Source organism: Salarias fasciatus, chromosome 10, assembly GCF_902148845.1.
Source record: "Salarias fasciatus chromosome 10, fSalaFa1.1, whole genome shotgun sequence".
In the NCBI taxonomy this organism is placed as follows: Eukaryota; Metazoa; Chordata; class Actinopteri; order Blenniiformes; family Blenniidae; genus Salarias; species Salarias fasciatus.
In genome coordinates this window covers 1,944,158-1,966,495 of record NC_043754.1, presented here as the reverse complement: position 1 = coordinate 1,966,495, position 22,338 = coordinate 1,944,158, and the positions used below count along the sequence as shown (strand labels likewise).

Below are 22,338 nucleotides of genomic sequence, written 5' to 3'. Positions count from 1 at the left end.
GCTGCAGTAACAGGTGCCGCCGACACATGAGCAGTCGGAGTGGAACTGCTGATCGAGGTGTGAAGGAGTGTGTGTGTGTGTGTCGGTGTGTGTGAGTGTGTGAGCGGCACATACTGTACTCTGTGAATCTAAATGGCCGTCCATGTGTTTGCCTGTTTGTATTCATAACTGTCTGCAGCGCAACATGTTGAAGCTCTTATTAAAGACACCTGAACGGACCCACAGGTGTGTGTGTGTGTGTGTGTGTGTGTGTGTGTGTGTGTGTGTGTGTGTGTACACACTTGTAAGTGTTGAAAAATGACACAAGTTTTTACATTTTTTTTCAGATTGACAAAACGTATATGCATTTATCACCATATAAAGATTATTTTTGAAATCGTGATTAATCACATAATTCGGCTTATGACTTCTTTTTCAGTTTGAAAACTGGCTCTACTATTTGGTACTTTATTTTGAAAGAAAATCCAACATGCTGAAAAGGGAAATTCTTTGTGTTTGATTCCGAATCAAGACGCTCTGTTGCAGGACGTCTCCATGCTGAAACCTCAACAGTGACTTTAAATCCAACTTGCGAACGGATTATTTGGACTAATGGATGTTTTATGGACTGAAAACTGCCTTCAAATGCAAAAATACACAATTTAAAGGCGGCAACTCAAAGCGTCATTAATCGTGATTACCTATGGAAATAATGTGATTAGTTGTGATGATAGAAAATATTTTTTTGTCAGTCCTGATATCTGGACATCTGGACCTGGAACATCAGCGTGTCTTATCTAACTTCTCGTCTTCGTGGCTGATTCGGTCCAGGAAATCCGGCGCCCTCTGCCTGTGTGGAGGATCCCTGCAGGTCGTGATGCTCGCAGCTGCTTCGTTGAACGCTGGATGATGGTCGGGTCGCTGCTCTGCAGCCTCTCGTTGACAGATTCTGCTGGATTGTGACTCAGATTATTGGCGGATTCTGACTCCAGACGGCGTGCGTCTCTTTCTGGAAGCGCACGAGAGGAAACCTGAAGACGAGGCGTTCTTTTTTCTTCCTCTCCCCCTCTCAGCCACAAGTGATCCGGTTTGGAGTCCAGATGACAGGAAAACACCGAGCGTGGAGGGTCGCCGGCCGCTGTTTCCATAGAAACAGACCTCATGCGAAAAGGTCACTGTCAGAGGCTTTTCCTGAGAAAAGAGACAGGATTACAGTGTGTGTATGTGTGTGTGTGTGTGAGGGGGGGGGGAGTCAAACCAAAATAAAAAGCAGTTTTACTCACCATTTCTCTACATTCATCTCTCCCCTCCACCAATATTCCAACAATGATTAAAAAAAAAAAAGTAGGATTTAAATAGCACAATTACATGGCTGCGGATGGAGCGAGCCCCGCTCTCCCACTCTCTCTCCTCTCTCTCTCTCTCTTTTTTATTATTATTATTTCTTTCTTGTCTTTTGAAGTGGAATTGAAAAGGCAGAGTGGTGGACGGCCGGGCGGCGCGGCGGCTTTGTGTTCCGCTGCAGATACGTCGCCTCGCTGCCCCCTCAATCACTGGCAGCTCCTTCCTGCTCCCCCCTCCCTCTCAACTCGTTTTAATTAAGTCAGTCTCACTGGCATGGCAGGCAAAGATAATTGGAGAGGGTTTTTGGATGCCATTTACTCTAAATGACGCCTGTTTCTTCCCATTCTCTCGCCTTTCTCTCCACTCCCACAGCTTCTCCTCCCCTCCTGGCAGAGAGTTACCTATCTTTCCCTTCGCGTTTCCCTTCTCTCCTTCCATCTTATATTCAAACGTGAAATGTGGATTAACCTCTCCTGTGTGGCTGAGGGGACGACTTCTCTGTGAATTGCAAATTTTGGCCAGCGCTGCAATTTATTTGAAATGGCAAATCAGGCAAAGCAATTTAAGCGGCGATGAGGGGCTTCTTTGAACTCCGCAGAAAAAGTTTGTGTTTTCTTCGTGGCAGAGGATCTTCTGGAAGCATCTCTTGTTAATGAAGCTTTTGGAAAGGGGGGGGGGGGGGCTCTGATTGGCCACAGCGTTCGGAACGATCTGAGTACCCGTGTTCCCGGTATTGCTTCCACATGTCGGGAGCTGTTGCCTCCATTAAAAGCGGGCCGGGTGGGGCTTACTGGCGGCGCGCCGGCCTCGCATCCACCCGGAGGAGCCCCCCCCCCCCGAGGCGTACCGCCGGGTGATTGATGGGCCGAGCGCCGCGGTGGAAACACACACGTCGGGGCTAATCCGCGTTACAGCGGCGCTCGCCGTGTTCTCCTGCGGCCGGCGTGTAGGATTTATCGGTGTGTGTGAGTGTTAAGTGTGCACGTGGGGGCCGGGAAGGGCTGGATCCCGCCGCTGACAGGGGGCCGTGGCGGGCCACCCATCCAGTCCCGCGCTCCGGGGAGATCCGATGTCCTCCGCGCCTTGATGCGCTCCAGATGTGGCCTGGGCCGGGCGGAGGGGGGGCCGGGGGGGCAGGGCAGGCCCGAGCTGCTCGGGGGGGGGGGGGGGGGGGGGGGGGGGGGGGGGGGGGGGCAGTGTTGTCGTTCTCCACGCACCTGCACTTCGCTGTTCTTTGATAGCTGAGTCTCTCTGAAGCTCCGCCCCCTTCATCACAGCGGAGGGAGGACGTCAGTCTTATGTAACGGCCAGGTTCACATCCTGGTCCTCAGTCCTGCTCATAAAACTCGTTCCCAACACATGATCTGTGCCGGTCGTGCTGCTGAGGAGGTCTCTGGACGGAATCCAGCTGACATTACACAACAGCCCAGTCTGGAGTCCAGAGTCTGGGTTCTGGAGTCTGGAGTCTGGAGTCTGGATTCTGGATTTTGGATTCTGGAGTCTGGATTCTGGACTGAGCCATGGAACTAATTCTGTTTTCAGTTCCTCCTCTGATCTGAACCTCGGCGTTCAGTCGACTCTTGTTTGGACAGAAACTGGACTGAGAACTGACATTTAACATGTCGTTTCCTTCTTCAGTCTTTCTGAAAATGTTCCCCTTTTCTCTAAAGCTTGAGTTTATTCTCCACGTTTCATTTCCTCCAGTTGGTATTTCGAGTCCATAATTTCCGTGAAATGTCGCTTGTAAAGACTTTATGATCAATATCCTTCACTTATTGCTGTTTTTGTGGTTTGTAAACAGCGACCAGCTGATCGGAGGCCACAGGCAGCAGGAATGGACCAGTCAAACCATGAAAGTGGTGCCATGATTGAAACAACTTAAATATTTCAAATAAATTCTAAAGTGTAATTAAAAAAAACAAACAAAAAGAAACTTCAGCTTGGTTGAAATCTTCTGAAACTACGTCATCCATTCATCCATTCATAACACATTTTGATGACTTTCTGAACTTGAAAGAAGTTGATAAATAAACTAAGCATTTGATGCTAACTTGCTAGCAGCAGGTTAGCTAGAGTCTGTGTTGAATCAGGTTCCCTGCTGTGACTGAAACATCGAAAAAAACCCTGAAACGATTCAAAGTGCGGTCCCGCCTATTCAAACACTGTGGGACAGGCCGGACTGACCCTGTGGCGGCCTGGTTTTGGTCCTCATGCCACATGTTTGACACCTCTGCTATGATAATGACTTCTGGATATTTCAACAGTTTTATTCCAGATCGTGTCATTTTGTTCTGATGATGCTCGAACCAGCGTCCTGGAGAGCATCGGGTCACATCAGGAATTTCCCACTTCCATATGGGAAGTTCTTCAGAAACACTGAGCAGTTCTCCTGCTTCCTTGTTTCATGTTCCTCTCTGAAACAGAAAAAAATCACTTTTGCTGCTTTTCTAGTTCCACTCATAAGACGAATTTTAATATAGATATTGTGGATTTGTTTCCTACATCCTCAGTATATTCTTGAAATTTGAGTTTTGAAGTAGAATTTTCTTTTAAATATTTAGATTTTGTTGAGGCGGGATCCAGAGGGTTCAGGGTTCGACCCGTTCTGGAAGCATCTGCATCTTTTCTGCCTAATTCCAACTCCTGTCCGGATCTGTTCTTCTGCTCAGACGTCTTCTTCAGAGGCATCAGGAGGCTCACCTGGGTTCGAGTTACCCTCCCCTACCCTATCCTAACCCTGCCCTACCGTACCCCACCCTACCCTACCCTACCCTACCCTACCCTAACCCCGCGGCGTTTCGGTTTCCAGTCCTGAGTTAAAGAAGCGTGTCCACTGACCAAGCTGCAGTGTGGCTCGTTGTCCGCCATCCTCCCTCCACTGCACACATCTTCTTCTTCCCCCGCTTACCTTCCTGTCTCTTTAATTTGAGCCCCATCACCACGCCTCTCCCCGCGGCATTTCAGGGGAAATTTAATATGAGTTTGTTTGGCGTTTCCAAGAATTCCATTCAGCTGCTGGCTCTCTTTACCCCCCCCCCCCCCCCCCCCCCCCCCACCTCCACCGACACTCAGACAAACAGAGCCTGTCCAGCCAAGAGCAGCAAACAGCGCCGGCGTTGGCCTCATTATTTGGTCTTCACAGTTCAGGCGACTCCGGCTCTCCTCGCCTCGCCGCCTGTTTGTTCCTCCTTCACCACTTCATCTGAGTACCTGCTGGTCTAACGTCAGCTCCTGGGACTCCAACCCTGAAACCCGCCGCGCGGCGTTCACGCCACCGAGCGGCGTCCACAGCGCCGTAGCTTCACCTGCCGGGGATGTAAACAGGATGTTCGTCTCCCACTTCCCATTAGTTTTTATCTGATTTGCCGTGTGCGACAGAGGAAGGCTTGGCTGATGATGCACAGCAGTTATTTTTACTTCATCATCTGATATCGACTCCTGGCACCTGCTAGGATTCACTGGGAAACGGAGTCGCAAAAGTGCTGCAAAGTTCTCTATGATAAAAAAAAGCAACTAAAAAACTTAAAAAAAAAGCATCTCTGCCGTGGACTTTCTTTTGTCAGTGAAGCTTTAAGAGGAGGATCGTCAGTTATCTCAAACATTATTCTGATTTCTTGCCTGATCAGAAGGTGGAACGTTGAAGTTAACATGACAGTCAGGTAGAAGGAGCCCTCTAGTGGTTTATGGCAGGAACTACAGCGAGAGCTCGTTTTATGATCCAGGAAGCAGGATGGAGAAGTGAATTATTTCAGTTTTGATTCTGAATGTTTTCTCAAATAAGCATTAAATGAAGCAGCGGTTAGAAAAAAACCGGTTTGATTCCTCGTCGTCCGTCCACATGAATTGTGGATGAATTGTGTTTGTTCAAGATGTCGAACCCAAAAATCGAAACTCACTGAACCTCCCGATGATGAACCTCCTGCAATAGTTTCTATAAACCACTGCTGTACATTTAATTACTTAAAGTTTAGTCTTTCATAATAATTTGTGTTGCCGATGATAAATAATGTAAACTTACTTTCCTGTTTTAAACAAACCAATGTCTTATTCTTATTATTCTTATTATTAATCTTATTTTCCCCCTGAACTTTGCCTTCTGACATTGCCCGAGATATTTTGATGGTTTTCGTTCTAAAGCTAATTCTAAACTTTGCGTCTGTATTTCTTGAGGATACAGATCAAGTGCTGCAGTACCACCAGTAGGCAGGGGGGGCAGTGTTGGGCTAAATTTCACCATGTTCCTCCTCTGTTTTTAAGTCAGTGTTACTTCCTGCCATCGCAGTTATCGTGAACGTCGTTCATCTTCTAATTCTAGCAGAAGTAAGCCTCTCCTCTTCCCTTGGTATTTGTCCGTTGTGTTCCATCAGAGCGGCGCCCTCTGGTGGATTAAATGCTCAATCCAACACACTGGATGTGTAAAGAGACGGTTTTGTGCTGATGCAGAAGATAAAGATATGACCTTTGCTTTTACACTCAGTGGCTGTCAGTGTTTAGCTCAGATGACCTTGTGTGGCCTTCCTGGAGGTCACCGAGCCACAGCTTGAGCCACGCTGTTCCTGCGCTCTGCCTGCTTCACATGCTCGGAGAGTCTGACCTGTCACGGCCTGGCTGGACGCCTGCGAGCGCCGTCACACTCCGCCTCCATGTGACCGGCAGCCAGGCTCCAAACACACTCCTGCACCGTCCCGCCAAGACAAACTCACCCCCCCCGCTGACGCTCGAGTGGCTGACACACACACACACACACACACACACACACACACACACACACACACACACAGAAAGCCACCCACCTGCTAATCCCCTTCTCATTAATCCCCCACCACTCTCCTCAAATATTCCCTTCTGCTGATCTCATTGTGAGTCAGTCCGTGTGTGTGTGTGTGTGTGTGTGTGTGTGTGTGTGTGTGTGTGTGTTGAGGTGGAGGTGGGATCGTGCAGCAGTCTTGTGCAGATCTTCTTTTTAAGTGATTTCTCTGTCAGACATCAGGAATCCAGCAGCCTGACTGAACTTCATGCGTCCATAGATTAACTTCCTGTCATCCACCCGAGGTGCCGCTGCCTCGTTGCCCCGCCCATTGCCTCGTTGCCCCGCCTACTGCTTTACTACCCCACCCACTACCTTGTTTCACTGCCTGCTGCCTTGTTGCCCCGCCCACTGCTTCCTGATGCCCCTCCCTGTTTGAAGCGAGGTTCAGGTTGGTTGGAGCGCAGCGCTGTTCCTGAACCGGCAGAACACGAACCGTTAAGACGCCTCATTGATTATGTGAAAATGCTGATTAGCATCAAAACAAGGCTCCGTAATGTGGTTTGGATTTGAAACAGATTCCCGTGAAGGAGAACCGCATCTGGTTGATTTATTGGAGAGTTATTAGTTTCCTTTGTGATCCAGCGTCGCCACAGTAACGTTTCATGGTTTTACAGATTTCACAGGACTCTATGCCTCTTTAAGACGAGGAGTCCAGTCTGACCTTTTTTTTCCATACTCTTGATAATAACGCTAACTTTACCTGCTGCCATCTGCTGTTCAGCTCAATCTCAGGGTTCTCTTTTTCAAAGTGTGACAGATTCGGAACTCTTCTGGGGGTCTTGTGTGGGTCCTGGTCTTGTGAGCATCCTGGTTCGGGCTGAATGATTTCTTGTTTTCTTGGGCCTTTAGCAGCGCTGCTGACTGACCCAGGATCAGTTGTGTTGGTGTTGAGTTACCAGCTGCTAGCGTGTCAGACGTGGTTACTGTCCAGATGACAACATGCAGACTCCGTAAAACCCCAGAACCAGAAGCGGAGTTTGGGGATCTAATCCCAAAGAAAAACAACACGTCGGTCATATGAGAGGATTTCAGGCTATGTTAGCGTCTGCCGCTAGCTAGGCTGTGGAACCGGTTGAGCTTAGTGAGCTTTTTTTCTTTAGCCAGCAAGCTACTGCAGCTAACACAGACAATGTTATCAATACTGGAGGAAGAGGAGGAAGAAACATGAAGGACTGTGAGCAGCAGGAGGAGGAGGAGACGGAGGAACCATCCCCGATGCTAAGCTAGGAAGTTAGTAGATGAATGTTATTGGTTCGTTTAAATTTGGGGGCAGGGCTTAGCCAAAGGTCCATCAGGTGGGAGGCGATGTTGGACGCAATTCTTACCTTTTAGTGTCCATCCTGGGGATGCGTGTTTTGATGGTGTGACGGAATTTTCTGTGAACTTTTAAATCTGTTGCTGTGCCTGGTCGATACGGCACCGGAGCAGGATCTGAAGAAATATCACGAATCGAATCCAGATTGTCATATCGATAAATATTTTTCCTAAAACCGTTCAGCCCTAGTCCTGGTCTTGAGAGGATCCTGGTCTTGTGCAGAGACCCAGATGGCTCCACTCTGAGACGAAGAGGGATTGTTTATTTTTAAAGGAGCCTCGTGGATGCAGGGTGGATGAGCTGCACAATGTATGTGCCAGTAAACATGAGAGGAGGAGGAGGAGGAGGAGGAGGCGGCGTGGGGGGAGAAGATGGGAAGCGAAGCGTCTGGAAAGGATTCAACGGGAAACTCTTGTAGATTACGTTTCTTCTCCGTCAGCTCGGCCGTTCGTTCCCATTTCAAATTTTTCTACCTTCAGTGTTCTGATGGTTATCAGCTTAGCAGAGGTGTGTGTGTGTGTGTGTGTGTGTGTGTGTGTGTGTGTGTGTGTGTGTGTGTGTGTGTGTGTACCGTTCAGCAGCTGCAGCAGCTGAGCGGATCAGGAGGTTCAGGCAGGAGAGTGGTGGAAGAAGAGAAGCAGGACGGCTTTAATAAACATGACTTCACTTCTCGGCGCCGCTCTTCATCCTGACGGCGTTTGAGCGAAGCAGCCGGAGGAGAGACTCTCGTCCAGGAGAGGAGAGAGGAGCAGCCCAGATGATCAACACGTCAGAGTTATCCTCATATTGACTGCAAATGATTACATTTATTAATGTCAGAGTTAATTTAGCTAAAAAGTGCAGTATATCCTCATGATGTCTTCATCTTTTGCCCGGTTTGCTTCGTGCTTCTGTTTTCTGGCCGCTGTGGAGCCTCAGTTCCACCCAGCTGACTGCAGACGTGAGCAGAAGGTGAAACTCAACCCGACACGCAGCCAGTCCGTCCAGCTCTGTGTGGATCTTCAGATCTTAACGGCGTTAGCTGCCAGTGCTAGCTGGATAGCTAGCTGTCTGTGGATGAACGCTGACGGTTCGGGATCGAGTGTCGATGTTCAGTTGACATTCAGATGAAAATAAAATATGTTCTGACTGTCACTGATGTTACAGCTCATCATGTGAGACCTGCTAGCACCGTGAGCACGCTGTTAGCATTAGCATCGTGTTTGGTGGTTTCCTCACACACACACACACACACACACACACACACACACACACACACACACACACACACACACACGCAGATATGGTGGATTTAGGCTGAAAACTGTTGTTCGCTGTGCGCAGTGTCACTTCAGGACGTAGCCGAGGTGCCGCCGCGGCTCACAAACACGCCGTATTGGATAGTTTGATCAGCTTTCCGGAGCAGGAAGCCGTCGGAGCAGGAAGCCGTCGGAGCAGGAAGCCGCCGGAGCAGGAAGCCGCCGGAGCAGGAAGCCGTCGTATATCTCGGCGCGTTGTGAAGACGGCGGCCCGAGCTCCTCATCTCGCCAGCCGTTGGCTCTGTGCTCACGCTGCTGGTTGCTGAGCTATTTTTGTTGGTGGCGGGGAGCGTAGCGTTGGCACTCTCCACCCACCCCACACACCCTCCCTCCTCCCAGGAGTGTGTGTATATGTGTGTGTGTGTGTGTGTGTGTGTGTGTGTGTGTGTTTGTTTTAGGAAACGATGCAGCGCCAGTTTGTGTAAATGTATCCGCGGCGCAGCTGAAGCAGGAGCGAGCGAAGCGGGTCTGACGACCATTTGGTGGCCGTGCGCGTCGTGCCGTCTTCTTCTTCTCCTCTTTTTCTTTCTTTTTTTCCGTGGGAGGACCGAGGAGCGCGCTGCAGCCGACCGGGACCAAACCAGCCTCCGTGCTGGCATGCTTGAGCTGCGGCCAATCAGAGGCCGGCTCCACTCTAACGAGCGCCGCTCGCCTGTCGGGGCAGTGTGCTTTAAAGTCGAGAGGACGCCCGCAATAAATATTGATCCTCGCAACAACTCTGCGATGCAGTAATCAATCGGCTGCTGCTGACGGAGTGAAGCGTCGCCTCCCTGCACCGTGTTTGCATTCACACACACACACACACACACACACACACATACACACACACCTACACACACACACACACACACACCCCTGCTAATTACAGCACATAGAAACATTTGGTCCAGACACCTCGGTCCAACAATAAAGCATTTAGCAGAAATTTCCATTTCGATTGACTAATTAAACCTCTCGTCTCCATGTTAGATAGTTAACTCCATCAGTTTCGAAGTGAGAGATTTGTTTTCCCACAGAATCTTCCGTCCACAGTTTCCTCTGACTTTGCGATTCCTCTGTCCTGCTGTCAGTCATTACCATCCAAAACACAAACCCTTGATTTTCTGATAAACAGGGAGTGAATGAAAACGGGACGTTACTCAACACAGGCAGCTGTTTGGAACGAGACACACTTTTCTTCCCAAACCGACAAACTGAAGCCTGTGAGTCAGAGGTGCGGGAATCGAACCGACGTGTGAAGGTGAAGCCTTTGTGCCGGTGTGTTTTTTTTTTTTGAAGTTGAATGGAAGGTGAGGGTTGCTGTGCTGCTTAATATAGATTATTAAAGATGTTCCAATCATTTACCTGGAGCCCCAGTCGCCTTTTCATCTTTGTCTTACATGTTTAGCCTCTTCCCAAAAAAAGCGCACCTCATTATAATAAGAGCTTTTAGCTATGTTAATGAGGTGATTTGCATGCAAACCATCTGTCCTTGGGGGATTCCAAAAAACTGTTTCTACTCCAGCGGAGTTTCAGCCACCATCATCCATTCATACCCCACACTTTCTAATCTTTCTTCTTTTAAAGCAGAAAGCAACGCAATCAAACCGGAATCGGTAATATCCAAACAAACATTTGCATAAATACAAAGAAAACAAGAATCGCAGTCAAATTGGAGCGCTGACGCCATTGTTAGCAGTTAGAGGGAAGAGAAAAGCGCCGGATCTCACAAACTGTGGCACCCGAGGGAAATCCTGGTGTCTTCATTAAGGCTGCCGGCCAGATTTGAATATGTGAAGGACGTTCATTAAGAAGTTCAGCATGAAAGAAGGAACTGGAAAGGTTATAGATTTTTATATTCAAGCGGAAAATGTCATTGGGAAATTGATAAGGACGAGTCAGACGGACCTTTTTGGAGGGAAGTGAGCGAGAAAATGAAAACAGAGAAAGGACTCGGCGCTGTGTGTCGATGCGTTGTGTGTCGATGCGTTGTGTGTCGATGCGCTGTGTGTCTGCGGTCGTACAGTTTCCATGAGAGGGGAGCAGCGGAGCAGCGATCAGAGCCCGGCAGGAGTCGGTGTCAAACATGACTCTTCCCCGAGTGACTGCTGAAACGCTGAACCATGAAGATAAACAGTTTCTCTCACTGACCTCCAACATGCTGTCAGGCTAATAATGCTAATGCTAATGCTAATGCTAGCTGGTTCAGGGAAACAGGAGCGCCGTGCGCTCTGTCCTCATAGATTCAGGAATTTCACTGTTATTATTGATCCCTGTGAGCCATCCATCCCTCCATCTATCAATCTATCTCTCCATCCCTCCATCCATCCACCCATCAATTTCTTCATCCATCCCTCCATCCATCTATCCCTCTATCATCATTCCATCCATCCATCCATCCAACCATTTGTTCATCCATCCATCCATCATCCATCCATAACTCCATCCACCCAGCCATCCGTCCATCCATTCGTCCATCTGTCCGTCCATCCATCCATCCATTCGTCCATCCATCCACCCATCCCTCCATCTGTCTATCCATCACTCCATCAATTCCTCCATCCATCCATATGTCCATCCCTCCATCCATCCATCCCTCCATTCCTCCCTCCACCCTTTCATCCATCCATCCATCCATCCCGCCATTTCTCCATCCATCCATCCGTCCATCTATCCATCTGTCTGTCCATCCATCCCTCCATCTATCCATCCCTCCATCTGTCATTCATTCATCCATCATCAATCAATTCCTCCATGCATCCATCCATCATCCATCCTTCCATCCACCAATTAATCCTTCCGTTCCTCCATCCATCCCTCCATGCATCCATCCATGCCTCCATCCCTCCATCTGTCATTCATTCATCCATCCATCCATCCATTTCTCCATCCCTCCATCCATCCATTAATTCATCCATCCATCAATTCCTCCACCCATCCGTCCATCTGTCCATCATCCATTCCTCCATCCGTCCACCTGTCCAGCCATCATCCATCCATCCACCCAGCCATCTGTCCATCCCTCCCTCCACCCGTCCATCCCTCCATCCCTCCCTCCAGGTCGGGGTCTCGGGGCGCTGGAGGTCACCGTTTCTCCAGAAATCCTCGGTTCATCTGGAAGTGATAAATCCTCGGTAAACGGCTCCTGAAGTCTTTTCTCCTGCAGAGAAGGAAACCGTCACAGTTTTTTTTCTTTCCCTCTCTTTTCCCAGTATCGTGCAGCCCTTCTTGTGAGGCGGTAACAAATTCTGAGCATATTTGTTTATGCTAAAGCCGCGCTGTGAATATATGTGGGTGAGCTGCTTTCTGCCTTCCTGTGACGGAACACTGCGGACCGAGTCGTCTCAGACACGCCATCGCCTCCAAATCTCACTCTGCGCCCACAGCCCCTTTCCTCCTTGCTTTTCTGTAATCTTAGTTAAACCTCTGCGTTAACAATGTCCACAACGGCGCTCCGGCGTCCTTCGCCCGAGTCTCCAAATCCGAGCCTTATCTGTCTTGTGGGCGAGGATGAGTCCAATCAACAAGAGCAGATGAATAAATGATACTGGAATGAATTGTAAGTGCGAGGCGGTGCGAGGCGGGCTGGGCGGGGGGAGGAGCTGCCGGCCCGGGTTAATGAGGTGGTCTGGGAGCGCCGACCGGGTCCTGACTGCTGGATGTGAGGAGCTGCCGGTAGCCTGGGGGGTTCTGTAGCCCTAAGACCACTGGTTAGACTCTCTTCGCCTCGGGCTGTGTATGCTCTCCAACCTGCGCGCGCGCGCGCGTGTGTGTGTGTGTGTGTGTGTGTGTGTGTGTGTGTGTGTGCGCAGTATTGCCCTCAGGAGGACACTGGTTGAAGCTTCACGATCTCTGTGTTTAGTGTTGGCATTTGTGCATTAATATACATGCCCGTGTTTGCATGCATGCCCGTTCCCGAGTGTTTGCCGCTCTGATCTGTGTGTTTTCTGATTTTTCCTCGTCGAGTCTGACCACAAATGTGTACACAGCCCCCCCTCTTGCCTCTCCCCCTCCCCTGTCTCATTACCATTCTGCCCTTCCCTCCGTCGTTTTACCCGGCGCCATCAAGGCCTCGCCTCCCGGTGTTTGCATTGTAAATCAGGCCCCACAATAAGGCAATGATTAGATCCTACTCATATTCAAAAACACCTGATTTATTTATTCATCTCTCTCTCTCTCGCAGATGCATAATATCGGACCAAGGTGACATACCCACATCCAAATGTTATTCATTGCGTCGGCAGGTCGGCCTTTAAAGCGGTAAACGGGAACAGGACGGGCTAAATGAGGTTTTGATGGGAGGGAAAAAAAAGCGCCGGGCCAGCTGGTTCTCCCCTGGACGACTGTGAGATCAGATCACACACTGGCCGGGTTCGAGTGCTGTGATCAGTCACGGTCTCAGCACTTTGAAAGAGGATCTGAGGCCGACCCGCGGTGCAAAACTGTGACACGCCGTCTCCGCTTCCATGAATATGTGCCAGACTTTATTTATGGAAAGCCGCTGGATTCTGAGATGCGGATCCAATTGATCGCTGGTTGAATCAGACAGGCTTCAGTGCTGTTGGTCTTTTTGCTTTTCAAGTACTTAATATCTCGGGAATAGGTCTAGTTTCTCCCAGATTTGCACCCTGTCCTTGTGAAAGTATTTTTTTTTGCCTCTGTGATTCTGTTTGTGGAGGGTTTGGAAGGTTTGGGTGGTGGATCAATACAAAGCGCTTGACCAAGTAGGTAAACGCATACATGAATATCAAGGTGGTTCTTCTTTGGGTGCAGCTGGTGGAGTGGAGTGTTAACGAGAGGGAACCTAATGAGGATCCACGGGGTTGGGATGAGATGTCAGGCCTCGGTTCTGGGTCCAGATAGTGATCCATACCGGTCCGATCACAGATCAAACCAGACTCATTAAACAAAAACAAGTGACAGATCCAGAGACCAGAGACACGGAGCTGCAGGGGACCAAAGGTTCAACGATCCAACATGGACTGACAGGAACGAGGAGGTCCATTTTCTGGGCCGCTGTGCTGTCAGTACAGTAGGATGAATAAAGGCGAATAGATTCCATTCTGACATTAATACAGGGGCGAAACAGTAGAATATCCTCTCTGAGAATCTGCAGAAAATCCAATATACTCAAAGTCTGCTCCACGAAGAGCAAACATCTGCTGTGCAAACACTTGTCAGTCTGACCGGAGGACTTTGTTTTAACGTGAGACGGACGCTGTGAGTCTCGTGTTCCCATTTATTGTTCTGGGATGGATGTAAACAGAAGAGTCGATACTAATCAAACTACTGACGGATCTCATGATATCGGCTGTCAGCAGCTTCAGCAGTGAACAGCTGAGGGAAATCACTGCTCGGTTCAGAGACCTGCACATCCTGGGGTTCTCGTAGAGATCGTCTCCTTCGCTCATTTATTTCCACTTCCTGCAGCCGAACGCTGCTCTGGCCTGAACGTCTCGGTCCGATCTTCCCCCCGTTTTCACCATGAAAACTGAGCTCTGGACCCTTCAGGTCCTTGGATCTGCACCCGTTCATATTGGCAAAGATAAGACATCTCAGAACTGTCCCGTCTTGGCTCCAGGTCGCTTCTGGTCCAGGTCGGACTCCAGTCTCTCCAGACCGCTTCGTGTTTTCTGGAGTTTCCCGTCCTGTCCCAGTGGCAGATCATCATTTGATGTATATTTTGAAAACTGTTGCTGGGTTGGCCAGATTATGCCGTTTCAAACTTCTTCAGTCCACTCTTAATAAACAGCTGGATCCACTTCCGTGACATTTGGTGCAGATGTTCATGGTCTCCTCCAAGTGATGCTGACTGAAGTCACCAGGAGACATTTGTTCCTATAGCGCCCCCTAGGGCGTCAGTCTTCAGCCTCAGAAGATGAAGAGAGCGTTCTTCAGAGATTGTTCTCTGTGTTTAACCGTCCTCTTCGCTGGCAGCAGTCCAGCTGGTTGGGGTCAGGGGTCACGCAGCGTTTCACTGCTGTTTTTGCCAAACTTGAGCAGAATGCGGTCGTTTGGATTCCTGCAGCTTTGCCACAGTCGTCCCTGCTGGTGTTCGCTTACAGTCTTCTTCAGATTGAAATAATTCACCGTTTCTTTCATTTACACCAATAAAGACGTTGCTTAGCAACAGCGGTTTCCCGGGACGTGTTGACGTCGTCAGCTGATCAACGGGACCGCGGCGGCCGACGAGCTGCGTCGTCTCGGGGCGGCGGTGACAGTTTTTGAGTCTGAGGTGTGAAGTGGATGCTCTCGTCGTCCCGGCGCAAAGTGTTGATCATCCACCGCGAGAGTCGTCTGCCGCCGCCGCCGCTCCGTTTATATTAACCAGCCGGTGCGAAGCTCCAGCCGGGTCACAGCTCGCGGTGCAACAATCACGGTTTTTTTTAATCACCTCTGTCTGCGGCGGGAAGTGTTCCCGGTTTCCACGGTTAATGGAAGCGGAGCGCCGAACAATGGAGCGGCCCGGCAGCCACAGCGGCGGCGGCGGCGGCCGGCGCCGCGGAGCGGGGACCACGGGGCGGCGATGGGAGCAGATAGCAGTTTTCCCTCCAACGCCAGAGGTAAATGGGGTGAAACTGCAGCCGCGCCGCCGTCCGGCCTCCCGTCGGCGCCGCCGCGGCCCGCTCCGCGCCGGAGAATTGTTGGAAATTCGAGTGCTGAATAGAAGCGGCTCCCCCGGTGAAAGAGGGCGACTGCCTCCCCTCCGAATCCACCCGAGCCTTTGATGTTTGTTGGAATAATTTTATGCCTACTTCTCATTTTCCATTTTATGCTTGCTTTTGAATTTTGATTTGGACTACAGGCACTTTTCAATTGATATGCATTATGAACTCTGTAATAATTCAGAGGCCTTTGTTGAGGAACAAACATGTCATTTGTCCCCAGAATGAATTTCTGCAGCTCATGGTGTAACTCCACACCTTTCGGTGAGTTGAGAGCGAGGGGGTTCACCGGGGAACGTTCCAGATGCGTTCTCGCCGGTTCTTGTCTGTACATTCACGCCTCAGCGGCCGCGCGCTCGTTCCGTGCGTCTGCACGAGTGTATTTATGGATGCACGATTGCCTGCTGAAATTTGGCGTTCGGTGGCTCGTTCCTTCGAGGGACGGGCGAAACTTGAGAGGCCGCCTAAAATACAGTGCGGTAATTGGAATAGCTTTATCTTCGGTCTCATCAATTAATGTGCAATTTTCCATTTAATCACTAACACGCTCGCTGCATTTGCAATTAAAATGAGGGCTGATAAGGGAGAAGATGCCTTTCAGCTGATACCAGTTGGAATGAGGAGCGAAACCAGACGAAGCAATCAGTACACAAAGTGACTCCCGCACAAACAAGAGAGCGAGCAGCCGAGCGGCGGCACGCTCGTGTGCCGGGCGGCGTGCGGCGGCAGCACGTGCACATTTTACAGCTTAGAAAACCCAAATTAGAAACCAAAACCGTCACTTAGCTGCAGACGGCTGGCAGAGCTCCGCCTGCAGGTTCCAGGGTCCGGCTCTCAGCCGTCTCGTCTGGAGGAACGACGCTCGCTTCGCCTCCAAAACCCCCACACCCAGGAGTCCATCCTCCACCCTCCGAGAGCAGAGGAGGCCGGGAGACGGAGGGTCAGACTCAGTTCAGTTCAGGACCACGAACAGCTGGAGGCCGCATGCTGATCCGGACGGCTCCGGAAATATCAGCTCTGGATTTAACTCCCCGTCTCTTCAAGACAAAGTCAAACTGGTTGATATCTATGCCATTTATAACCTTGAGCCAATATTAACAAAGTACAGTCAAATGTTAAAAAGTGATCCTGTTTTTGAATAGTTTGTTTATCTAGAAATACAATAAATCGGTTTGAACCACCTGAGAAAACATCAGTACTTTCTCTGCTTATTTTGAACAGGAATATCATCTGTTCTGTTTTTTTTTTTTTTAAGTTTGATCATTTCACATGTATTTTCAGACATATTTTATCAAAACAATGCTTTTGTAGCTCGCCCTCATGCACAACCAGTTATGTCTCTCAGGGACCTGGTCTGTCGTCTCCTTCTCTGTCTCTTTCTGTCCCCTCACCCCAACCGCTATAGCAGAGAGCCGCCACCTCTCAGCCTGGTTCTGCAGGGTTCGGCTCCTCTCAGCCTGCTCAGCCTGGTTCTGCAGGGTTCTCCACCTCTCAGCCTGGTTCTGCAGGGTTCTCCTCCTCTCAGCCTGGTTCTGCAGGGTTCTCCACCTCTCAGCCTGGTTCTGCAGGGTTCTGCTCCTCTCAGCCTGGTTCTGCAGGGTTCTCCACCTCTCAGCCTGGTTCTGCAGGGTTCTCCTCCTCTCAGCCTGGTTCTGCAGGGTTCTCCACCTCTCAGCCTGGTTCTGCAGGGTTCTGCTCCTCTCAGCCTGGTTCTGCAGGGTTCTCCACCTCTCAGCCTGGTTCTGCAGGGTTCTGCTCCTCTCAGCCTGGTTCATGTGGATCTGTCAGGTTTTCTCTGTAAAAGTCTCTAGAAATCACTATGTTTTAATTGGCATTTTATAAATAAAGCTGAATTTATTTGAATTGAGTTGGTCAGGTCACTCAGGGAACCGGTTAGGTCCCGCGGGCCAGATGTTTGACACCCTGTTAGCGGCAGGTGGTGCCACTGCTGGACTGTTAATATTTATTAGAACCAGTTTAAAATCTCGTCTTACTGCTGTGATCGTCTCTGGGATATTTTAATCTTAGCTAAAGATTAAATGAACTCAGCTGGTGAAAAATATCTACAATCACATGTTTTTTATCATCTGTGTTAAGAATCTCTGGAGAACAGACTTCACCTTTGTTTGGGGGATTCATCAGTTTGCATGTTCTCCATGTGCAGCTTCTCCAAAGACAAGACAATCCATTCTAAATACCTCTTCAGACTCTGTTCTTAGCTCAAATAATGTCCCTGTTCTAATGAAATCTGAGGTTTTGTCAGGTTCAGACCTGGACAGCATCCTTCTTGTGATCAGCTGTTCAGTCGGTTCCTCCCTCCTGTCGGCTGCCAGCTCCTCTGTGAGCTCCACACCAGGCCGTTTGATTTCCAGTAGCGAGCGTCCACATGTGGCCACATCAAGTGAGAGTGAATCCCCCAGCGTCGCGCTCGCGTGGCCACAAGCACCTTTTCTCGGAGCGTTTCCGTTCAGGGCTGAGCAGAGGCAGAAACCTTCAGACGAAGCGCCGGGCGGCGGGCCTTTAAATCAAGACTGTCCTGCATCCTGAGCGAAGGCCCTGGAAGACGAGCTTCCACATGTGGTCTCCATCTTGGTTCAGTCCAGCTCAGAACTCATCAGAGCAGCAGCCTCCTCCCGTCCTCGCGCCGCCGTTGCCATGGCCGTGCGTTTCACTGGAAGGAGCTGAACTCCCCTCCCTGCCAACCTTTAAAAACCGCAGAGGGGAGCTGAACCGCCGCAGCTCGAGTTTGGTCGAAATTCACCAGAAATGGTCTCGGCAGGGACAGACGAGCCAGATCAGGTGTTTCTGTCCCACTGAAGGAATCTGCTGTTTGCCTTTCTGAAAAAGCAGCAGCAATGCATCTCGTGTTTCTACCCAACATCACATCTGACGGCTCAGAGCCGCCGTTCACTTCTTCACCTTCCTAATAAGCTTCCTAATAAAGTCCGCAGACCCGTATGACCCCTGACCTCACAGCCAGGAGCCGCCGGTCATTAGGATCTCTGTGTCTGCTGATCGTCATCAGCTGGACCGATCCGGTACTCTCCTCATCCAGAACTTTGCTCTAGTTTATTATATTCTTCATCAGAAGAAGCTTTGCTCAGCTAGAATTATCATAAATCTCATTTTTTAAATCAAAATTCCCCTCAGAATGAGGTAAAACTCCACTCTGTGCCGTCTGCTGAAGAAGGGAACTGTTTACTTGGAATCTCAGATAAGCTTAAACTGGTGGAACTAACGAACTAACTAACTAACTAACTAACTAACTAACTAACTAACCCTGGGACGAATTCAAAAGCTGCTTGATCATTCCACATTTCTCTTGTGATTTTCCTCCACACACTGTTCATATATATCCTCGCACGGCGTTCTCCTGAAAGGGTCTCAGGCGATCAGGGTGGTTCTCCCCCATCGGGCCGTGACCTCCGGCTGCCGTCCTGCAGATCCAGGCTTCAGCGGTCGGCCGGACCTTTATTTCCTGAGGCGGCGGCGGCGGCGGCGGCGGCAGCGGCGGCGAGCGGACGCTGCCAGATCTTTGCTCAGATGTTCCAGTTCCGTTTCACTGGCTTATAATGAAGCGCTCTCCTGCAGGTCGATACGGCGCGGTCCGAGCGCTCCGGCCCATTGTGAGCGCCGTCCGCCTGTTCACGGAGCGCGCCGGGCTTTATGTGGCATTACGAGGCATTTTACCCACAACCCCGCCGGCTCGGCCCCCTGATCCGGACGAGCGTTGATTTGATGATGTGCGGCCTGGTGAACGAGTGTGTGTGTGTGTGTGTGTGTGTGTGTGTGTGTGTGTGTCGATGGGAGGAGAACGGCAAAATGTGACAAAAGGTTTAATAACATTTCCTGTGACATTCATCAACCCCCCCCCCCCCCCCCAGGCGGCATTAGCAGGGTCTCTTCATGCGCCGTGCACATAGGTTACCTGCAGCTGGAGGGCGGCGTCCAGCTGGGAGCGCCTATAGCGGGCTGCAGCCGCGGCGGGGGTCTGCTGTGTGCGTGTGTGTGTGTGTGTGTGTGTGTGTGTGTGTAAAGTACTCCTGAACCAATTAGCCCCCTCATCGGGGGTGGGGTCCAGACGGAGTTCCACAGGGTACGGCCCTCAGCCCTGTGGGGTCCCGGCCAATGAGAGCTCTAATTAGCCCCTCTTGATTGGCTTGGTAACGGCGCCGCCGACCAAGGTGACTCCGGCGCCGCGGAGCCGGCTGTAATTAGTAAACAAGCATGGCGGCGGTAATTGGTAAACACGGCGTCGGGTTTGTTTGGCGTCGGTACGAAGCTGCCGCTGCGCTCGCGGTTCCTGCGCCGGCCGCCTGATTGAGTTTACGCCGCTTTGTTTCCTTCCTGCTCGGATCGCTCGGCGTTGATACGTCGGCCGAGTCGTCCGCCGGCGCCGCGCCGCACGGCGAGCAGCTCGGAGCGGAGAAATGAATTAGTGAGGGGGGCGAGGAGCTGGAGTCCGGCTCCCATTATGTAATCACAGCAGCATCCGGCGGTCGCCGCGGTAATGGGGTTCTGAGGCGCCGGCCGACCCGGACTGACGTCCCGCTCTGCTCTGGTTCTGTCTCCCCGCAGTCTCCATGTGACGCCGTCCCACGATGCAACATGTGTCCCCAGCGCCTGCAGTGACGATGATGGCCACCCAGAGCGTTCCTCCTCCATCGTACCAGGAGAGCCAACAGGTGAGGGGGGGCGGTCCGCCAGGGCCGGGGAGGCCGGGGAGGCCGGGGCCAGCAGAGACCAGGGACCACAGAGACCGGGTCCAGGAGAGACCAGGGACCAGAGAGACCAGGTCCAGGAGAGACCAGGGACCACAGAGACCAGCTCACAGAGAGACCAGGTCCCACTTAAACCAGGGAATGGTCGCACAGAGACCAGAGACCACACAGACCAGGAACCACAGAGACCAGGGACTATGGAGACCAGGAACAACAGGGACCAGATACCAGCTGATACAGAGGCCAGGTCACACAGAGACTTAACTCTAACCCATTCACACTTACACTAACCTCATGGAAACACAGCGGTTCTCAATGCCTGGGAAGATATATGTATACACACACACACACACACTTATATATATATATACATACACATACACACACATATATATATATATATACATACATATATATATATTTTTTTTAAGAATTTCTGGATTAAACAGAGAGAAGTGGAGAGTAAAGTAAAGTAAAGTAAAGTAAAGCTGATTTCTGAATTCTTTATCAGTTGTATTAAGGATGTAGATGGTGTTGGTGTGAGACCAGGTACAGATGGAGAACGAGCAAAACCACCCACACCCCCAACACCGCCTGCACCACTAACTCCACCCACACCACTGACTCCATCCCACACCACTGGCTCCACCACACCACTGGCTCCACCCACACCACTGACTCCACCCACACCACTGGCTCCACCCACACCACCACCAGGGCGACCGCAGAGCAGCCGCGAACCGCCTCTCCTCCACACTGACGTTTCATGTTAAAACTCGAAGCGCTCGTTTCATCAGAAAGCTGCTCGTCGTTTCCGCTGCTCCATATACTCAGGACAGGAGGTGAAAGGCTGATACACACTGTGTGGCGCTCCGGGGGGTCAAGAGGTCACGCTCGCTGCGTGTCGCCGCCAACAGGTCGGCGGAATTAATGAAGCCGGGCTCACCTGTTGGACGATCCACCGGCAGAGGTGAAGTGGAGCGGGGTCACCCCCCCCCCCCGCCGCCGCCCGTGCCCGGAGGATTAGTGCCAGGGAGAGCTTCCCGAGCTGCAGCCGGTGCGCTCGCAAAATGCAAATGAGAGCCTAGTAAGTGTGAAGAAGCTAATTTATTTCCCATTTGGTGTCGGGATTAAGACTTGAAGCTTCCTCTCCGCCCCTCCCCAGCTGGAAAATAAAGACGGGGTGGGGGGGGGGGGGCTCATCTCCTCAGAGAGAGCAGAGAACGGAGAGGAAAGTGGGGTAAAGGATGAAGACGACAGCAAGATTCAGACACAGGAAGCTGCAGAGAGCACCAGTTCAGAGACGACGGGTCACCGACCGGGTGGATCCGGGTGGAAACCAGGTGGTTTACAGACTGATCCACTGACCGGGTGGATCCGGCTGGATCCGGGTGGTTTTCAGACCTGATCCAACGACGAGTGGTACGGGTAGATCCGAGTGGATCCGGGTGGTTTTCAGACTGATCCACCGACCGAGTGGATCCGGGTAGATCCGAGTGGATCCGGGTGGTTTTCAGACTGACTCATCAGATCAACCACAGTGAAAATCCTGTTTTCAGTCATGATCCTTCCTGAAGATGACACCGCCCCCCCCCACCTGTGTCTCCACAGATGACGGGCACCACTCAGCAGAACACCAAGACCCCGCAGGTCCACCTCCCAGCAGCCTCTGCGGCGGGGAAACACCTCCGTCAGCGTGCCCCTTGACCCCCAGGCGCAGCTGGAGTCTGACAAGCGGGCCGGTCTACAGGTCGGTGGCGCTCCGCTCGTGTCTGAGAATCGAGCCGAACCGCGGCTGAGCGGCGGATTTTACCGCGCTCTGACAGTGGCCGTGGCCTGAGAGGTCGTGACCCGGGAGGCTCGGGGAGGCTCGGGGAGCGGCCTCTCCGCCGTTGTTCGCTCTGTGTGCCGTGACCCGCTGCTTCCTTCTGACTTTTTAAAACGCCATTTATTTCTCTTTCACGCCAACAGTCATTTTCAAAGGTAAGCGCCTCTTCAGACGGTCCACAGCTTCAGCTGTCAGACATGGCGGGGGGGTCGTGACCTTCAGGAGCTTGTTCACGTCACAGGTCACGACTGACTGCATGCGACGCACCACTGGACCACTGACACTGTACGGCTGCTTTCTGCATCCTCCATGTCTTTACAGGCACTCTGCTCGACACACTGATCAGCTGCACCGGGTGTGTGTGTGTGTGTGTGTGTGTGTGTGTGTGTGTGGTGTGTG

The 22,338-nt window shown here is 51.1% G+C and overlaps 1 long non-coding RNA gene across 1 annotated transcript in view; it reads left to right on the top strand.

Moving 5' to 3' along the window:
• The window catches only part of LOC115395626 (uncharacterized), a 54,397-nt gene extending 32,542 nt beyond the window's left edge, over positions 1-21,855 (top strand). Inside the window, exons 3-4 of the long non-coding RNA XR_003932301.1 lie at positions 19,969-20,075; positions 21,723-21,855. This is a non-coding gene — a long non-coding RNA (uncharacterized LOC115395626). The remainder of the gene's footprint in view (positions 1-19,968; positions 20,076-21,722) is intronic.
• The last annotated feature ends 483 nt before the right edge of the window (positions 21,856-22,338 follow it).